At 32.8% G+C, this 7,456-nt stretch overlaps 1 pseudogene; it reads left to right on the plus strand.

The window, feature by feature from the left end:
• Positions 1-5,903: 5,903 nt before the first annotated feature.
• LOC144371206 (uncharacterized) lies at positions 5,904-7,183 on the plus strand (annotated as a pseudogene).
• Positions 7,184-7,456: the final 273 nt, after the last annotated feature.

A 7,456-nucleotide genomic window follows, 5' to 3' on the forward strand; every position in this document is an offset into this window, starting at 1 on the left:
AAAATTTTTATTTGAAAAATTTAATTTTTTCTTAATTTGTATAAATTACTACTGCCTATTTATTTTTAAATTTAGGCATGGTTTCACTCAGTTGCTAGGGTAAGCTTCATAATTGTGATCCCCCTGCCTCAGCCTCCAGACCACTGGATATATCAGGTATGTAGCACCAAATGCATCCTATCTCAGTCAGTTTCTTTCTTTCTTTTTTTCCTCTTTCTTTCTTTTTTCTAGATGTTTTTTAGATCATGATTTTTTATGGGTTTTATTATTTTTTAAATACATGACAACAGTGGAATGCATTACAATCCTTATTTCACATAGAGCACAATTTTTTATGTTTCAAATTTTCATGAACTTTGTATAAAGATATCCATCACATTCCATCATCCTTGCTAATTCCCTGTGTCTTCCCTCTTTCTTCCACCCCTCTGCCCTATTTAGAATTTATCGATTCCTCCCTCCCTAACCTACTATGATTCAGCCTCCTTATATCAGAGAAAACGTTCGGCATTTTTTTGGGGGGAGATTGGCTGACTTCACTTAGCATTATCTTCTCCAACTTCATCCATTTACATGCAAGTGCCACGATTTTGTTCTTTTTAATGATGAGTAATATTCCATTGTGTATATAAGCCACATTTTATTTTATCCAGTCATTCACTGAAGGACATCTAGGTTGACTCCATAGAATAGCTATTGTGAATTGTGCTGCTATAAACATTGACCTGGCTGTGTCCCTGTAGTGTGCTCTTTTTGTTTCTTGGTATAGTCCAAGAAGAAAAATAGTTGGGTCAAATGGTGGTTCCATTCCCAGATTTCCAAGGAATCTCCATACTGATTTCCAAATTGGCTGCACCAATTTGTAGTCCCACCAGCAGTGTATGAGTGTGCCTTTCCCCCACATTCTCACCAACACTTATTGTTGTTTCTCTTCATAATATCTGCCCTTCTGACTGGAGTGAGATGGTATCTTAGAGTGGTTTTAATTTGAATTTCTCTGATTGCTAGAGATGATGAGCATTTTTTTATATAATTGTTGATTGATTGTATATCATATAGCATATTTCTGGAGACCTCTAGGTCCATCCATTGTAATACATTACTATCATAAGTCAGTTTCTCTAATCTTATTTGTACATTTTTTTCACTAAAATTTTCTTATCAGTGTTTTTTCTGATGTGTGTGGTGGATTTACCGTGAAATTATCTGCCATAGAATGAATGTCAATTTGAACAAAGACTGCTGTTTTGAAAGATGGTGTAAGTTTTATTTGAGTTAGAGGATTTATAAAATAATACACTGGTAGATATTTACAAATTGCTAGTTTTTTCTTCTTTTTTTAATTGTATACAGTAGGTTCTCTGTTAAGGACTGGGTTTTCTCATATTAGTTAATCGCTTCACAAACTAAGATATGTATGATTCATGTTTTTATTGCCAATAATATTATATATGCTTTTGCTTGTATAAATATTAAGACTCTTTTGTCCATGAGTTTGGTATTTTATCTTGATTGGCTTTTGATTCTGCCCATGTACATAGAAATTGAAGTTTTCTATGCATAAGTGTAATGGGGATTGATGGCAGTGATACTCTCATGCTGAACTACACCCCAAGCTCCTTTTCACTCATATTTGGAGAGAGGTTCTCACTAAGTTATTTAGGATGTCTTGAATTTGCAATTCACTTGCCTCAGACTTCCTAGTAGCTGAGATTACATGCATGCTCATCATTTGTATATGGATGAGCTTGTTCTTATTTATAGGATAAAGACCACATTATTTGAAATGTACCTTTGATAAATGTTGCAATTCTCTTTATCTTTTAATTTTCATTGTAATGAAAACCACAAAATACAACTTACTGTCTCCAAAATTTTGAATATACATTTCAGTAACATTAATTCAAAATTTTATTAATAGATCTGTACAAAGTTTACATCTCAAAAAAAAAAAAAATAAAGAATGCCTAGAAATCAAGGGCTCATTTCTGTCATCTCATCACAAAACTATTCTCTTTTGTTCAGAAAGCTGCTTCTTTAGTTTACAAATGTTTTCACGTTCTAGAATTCTGCAGTATTCTCTCTGTGACATATCAGTTAACCTAGTATACATACATTTTGTAAAATATATAATTAGAATAAATTCTTTGACTTCAAATTTCTATAGTTTCTATATTCCAATATTGCTCATCATTTTTCTCAAGGGATATTTGGTTTGTGTCCCTTATGACGGCTCTGTTGAATAACAATCTAACAACACTGGTGTGCAATGTTTTTAATTTGCAATTGATGTGAGGGCTTATTGCCACACTCACTAAGAACTCCGTTTACCTGACTCCATGTTTGCATTTACAATTGAATGCTGTAACTTTTATTATATTTTTTTTAGCAGGGAAATAGTCTTATTTGTATTATGGGGGATATTTATACAATTTAAAGGATAGATTTCTCTGCAAAATTTTTTTTAACAATATGAGGTTGACAAATACTACATGGAGCCTCTAGTTAACTTTAAGTAGTATAAACATCTTTAAATTTAATCTTTCAATTTTGAACAACAGCATGCCCAAGGGTGTTCAATCAACTGACACATATTTAGGGATTTTCAAAAATCCCTACCACTTTGACTTCAAATATTTATTCCATGTTGGTTACAAATAACTATCACTTAAATATTTATTAACCTTTATTTTAATATATAAAATTTATTTAGCCAGCATAACATCCCACTTGTGATTAAGAACAGGGATACTCTAAGTCTATAATAGATTCAAAATATTTTCAAAGTCTTATGCTTTGTGATTACCATTTTGCTTCACTGTATTTCCCTTTTCAGTAAGTGGGGATTTATGTCTCTTAGTATGTCAGTGATTCTTTGTTTTCATTCAACCCTCTCGGTGTTTTCTTTGTGTTTTTGGGAAGTATGAAGTACGTAGCGAATGTATTTACTCTTAATTCAGAATCTAGGGATAGAATTCTTTTCTCTCTTTGCCTCTTTTCAAAGTTATTTTTAATTTAAAATGTCTTCTATGTCCTATAACTGTCTTAAACTATGTTTTGTGTACTATAATTTAGACAGCCCAGGTTTTGTTCAATAACTTTTGCATGTGTCATTATTATATCCCTTTGCTTTCATTATGTGTGTGTTCTTAGATTTAAAGTATCCTGTAGACTATGTACAGTTGCAATATTTAGAGTTAATTCAGATATCCAAGTTTTGTTTTGATCAGAATTTTGTAATCTTGCATTTGCCAACAAAAAACTCTAAAAATGAAGAATCTCATACTCATACTGTGTATGAGTATCAACTTGACTTCACTTTATTAAAAAACTGAATATATTTATGTGTCCTTTTAAAATCATATTTTTGTTACAGGTATATATGCCTATTAACAGTATTCTTGGTATGCTTTTTTCTTTTAAATTCTATTGCAAAATTACATGTTTGGAGACCCGTAATTACAATGAAATAGAATTATTTTTGCCAAGAAATGTTTAGAATTTTATATGACTTATGATGGTGTGCACTTACATTTTATTATGAAGGGTTACCTTTAGTACATTTTGGAGAACAGATGCAGTGTTGATGAATAGTGTGTATATTTTTATATGTTTAAAGACTTCATTTTCCTTCTCTTTTGAAAGGTAGTAGCTGTGAATATAATGTCTTGGTTGATAATTTTATTCTTTCATCCTTTGAATATAGATAGACTTGAATTCCTTCCTGTGTTGTGAAGATTCGACTAAGGATTTCACAATTATATGGTTACACATTTCTAGGTGACCCATCTTTTTCTCTTGGATGCTTTCAGTATCCTGAGTTTTTAAACTTGGATTAAAACCTACTTTGCATCTTTACAACTTGGAGAAAACTGAGCTGCTTGGATGTTTCATATTTTCTATTTTCTGAGATGTGTTTATTAGTACTGGAAAAATAAATAAAGGGAGATTTAGCACTTTGCATTTTTTATTTTGGCCTTCAAATTTTGATCCTCTAGCTCAACCTCCTATGTTGCTATGTACAACCACCCCTGACTCTTTCAGACGTTTTCTAAAGAAAGTCTTTCAACATACATTTTCTGATTATTACTATTAACAATTCTTGACTAATTTGTATTCTGTTTTTCGTGTGTTGGTTTAGTTCAGTAAACTTCTTTTATATGATAATTGACTACTTCCTTTGAGTGATTCATTACTTTGCTTACAGTTGATTTAGCCATGTTTTTTTCTGTTGGTAAGCAAACCCCTTTTTGAACAGTCCCCAAATATTCACATGTTTCATATTTTTATATTTTAATGAAACAGAAGAAAGTTGGTAGATTTTTAAAATATATTCTGAAGGAAAAATCTCTTTCTGTAACACAATGCATTTTTCTCTACTATATTACTCTTCATTGTAATGTACTAATCTTGGATACTGTGAACATAAAGATGATTAGGAAAATTTTCAAAGTAATTTTCTGTGTGTATTTGTATTTGATTTATATATTACTACAGTAATGATAGACTTGGATTTAATAATCCACACCTCTGCTGATGTTATTTTTGCTGTAATTTCTTCAGTCTGCAAAATACACTCAGTCCAGTTCAGTAAGAAAATATATTTGTTTTTTATTTATTACAGCCATGACTTCTCATCATCATCAACAAATTTTACCAGAGCAGGGAATAAATGAGAGAGAGAGAAGATATGAAAAGTGTGACTTTGACTATTTACAACGAAGAAAACAATGGGAAAATATAGGTGAGAGTAAAGTTCAAAAATTGTATTATAATAGACAAAATCAATCAGTAGTCCCTATTTATGATAAAAAATTTATGGTCAAAAGACACCAGAGAAAATCAATATCTGAAAAAAATTCAATGTATTCCAATTATTTTGAGGAGTTTTATATGTCTTTAAGAATAAATCCACAGCCATTTTTGAACTGAAAGGCAATGTGGAAAATTTGAAATCTAGTCCATGCATCAGTTTTCAACTTGGCCAATTATAAAAGTAGCACTAATTTAAAATTCCAGTCAAACATTTGCACAGAAAAGATATTTCTAAAAGTGATTCTTTTGGGAGTTTCTTTATAAAATATCCATTTTTCTGAAACAAAAGATTAATTTCTGCTTGTGCCCAAATGGACAATATTAAGAATTGTAAAAAGGTTCCTACTTCCTCACTGTTGCTTAATGACAATTCTGGTGCAGATTTCTGGAAAGTGCACTATATAGATAATGGTAGAAGTAACACAATAAGCCCATTTCTCTACCCTGAGTAATGACCAGTATATTTTCTTTGGTGATAAAATTTATGAATATAGAGAAATCCTAATCCTTTTCTAAAGGAAATTTACCAAGATGTCCATGTAGGAAAGCCTTGCTTCAGTGATCAAAAACTAGTATTCATTAAAATATTCATAGCCAAGACAAAACCTGCAAGTGTAAGATATGTGAAAGGGCTCTTAACCACAGTGCAGAGCTTGCTTAATACAAGAAAATTTATAGAGAAAGACAGCCCCATATGTATAGAAAATATTCAGCAGGCAAATGCTTTGATATATTTTTTAAACACAGCAGATACTATGACACTGACAAATTCCACAAATTTAAAGAATGTGAAAAAACTTTTAGTGAAAAGTTATAACTTGTTAAGTAACAGAGGATTTAGACTGAAGGAGAGACCTGTAAATGTAAAAAGTGTGTGAAAGCTTTAAAATTTTTTCACCCTTACTGAACACCAAAAAATTTATTCTGCGGAGAAGACCTACCAATGTGAAGAATGCAATGCACTCAAGAACATTACTCAACATCACAGTGTTCGTACAGGAGATATGCCATGCAAATGCAAAGTATGTGACAAAACTTCTAATAAAAGCTCCAATCTTATTTGTCACCAGTGGACACACCCTGGAGTAATGCCCTGCATATGTAAACAATTTTGCAAAGGTTTCAGTAAAAAACCAAGCCTTAAAAATTACCAGAGCATTCATACGGGAGAGAAGCCCTACATTTGTAAAGTGTGTGACAAAAGTTTTAATACAAACTCACAGCTTAATCAACACAACAGGATTCATACTGGAGAGAAGCCCTACAAATGTAAAGTATGTGGCAAGAGATTCAGTCAAAAATCATCAGTTACTCAGCACCAGCGAATCCACACTGGAGAGAAGCCCTACAGATGTAATGTGTGTGGCAAGAGTTTTAATATAAACTCGAATCTTGATCACCACAACAGGATTCATACTGGAGAGAGGCACTACAAATGTACAGTGTGTGGCAAGAGTTTTAATACAAACTCAAATATTGATCGCCACAACAGGATTCATACTGGAGAGAAGCCCTACAAATGTAAAGTGTGTGGCAAGAGTTTCAGTCGAAAATCATCAGTTAATCAGCACCAGCGAGTCCACACTGGAGAGAAGCCCTACAAATGTAAAGTGTGTGGCAAGAGTTTTAATATATACTCGAATCTTGATCGCCACAACAGGATTCATACTGGAGAGAAGCCCTACAAATGTAAAGTGTGTGGCAAGAGTTTTAATATATACTCGAATCTTGATCGCCACAACAGGATTCATACTGGAGAGAAGCCCTACAAATGTAAAGTGTGTGGCAAGAGTTTTAATACAAACTCACAGCTTAATCAACACAACAGGATTCATACTGGAGAGAAGCCTACAATTGTAATGTGTGTGGCAAGAGTTTTAGTCAAATATCATCATTTACTCGGCACCAGCGAATCCACACTGGAGAGAAGCCCTACAAATGTAAAGAGTGTGCCAAAGATTTTAATAGCACATCACAGCTTAATTGTCACAAAAGAATTCATACTGGAGAGAAGCCCTACAAATGTAAAGTGTGTGGCAAGAGTTTTAATCACATATCATCACTCACTTGGCACCAGCGAATCCATATTGGAGAGAAGCCCTACAGCTGTGAAGAATGTGGCAAAACTTTTAATAGCATCTCACAGCGTAATTGGCACAAAAGTATTCATACTGGAGAGAAGCTCTACAAATGTAAATTGTGTGGCAAGAGTTTCAGTCAAAAATCATCACTTACTCAGCACCTGAGAATCCACACTGGAGAGAAGCCCTACAAATGTACAGAATGTGGCAAAGATTTTAATCAACAATCATAACTTACTCGACACCAGAGAACCCATATTAGAGAGAAGTCCTATAAATGTGAATAATCGCAAAGCTTTTAATATTGAAGATCACATCTTACTAAACATTATAGATTTTATACTGGAGAGAAGTTTTACAATGAAAACATTGCATCAGTGTCTTTAAGGATGAGTCAACCCTTATTTCTCAGTAGTTCAACACTATTTCACACCAGAGACATTATAGCACAGAAATGATATAAATGTAAAATAGGTGACAGAGTCTCCAATAGTTGTTCACACACTACTCAGCACCTCAGAATTCATACAAGTGAGAGAACATGGGGAAAAATTTTTGCA

This window comes from Ictidomys tridecemlineatus, chromosome 16 (genome assembly GCF_052094955.1).
Source record: "Ictidomys tridecemlineatus isolate mIctTri1 chromosome 16, mIctTri1.hap1, whole genome shotgun sequence".
In the NCBI taxonomy this organism is placed as follows: domain Eukaryota; kingdom Metazoa; phylum Chordata; class Mammalia; order Rodentia; family Sciuridae; genus Ictidomys; species Ictidomys tridecemlineatus.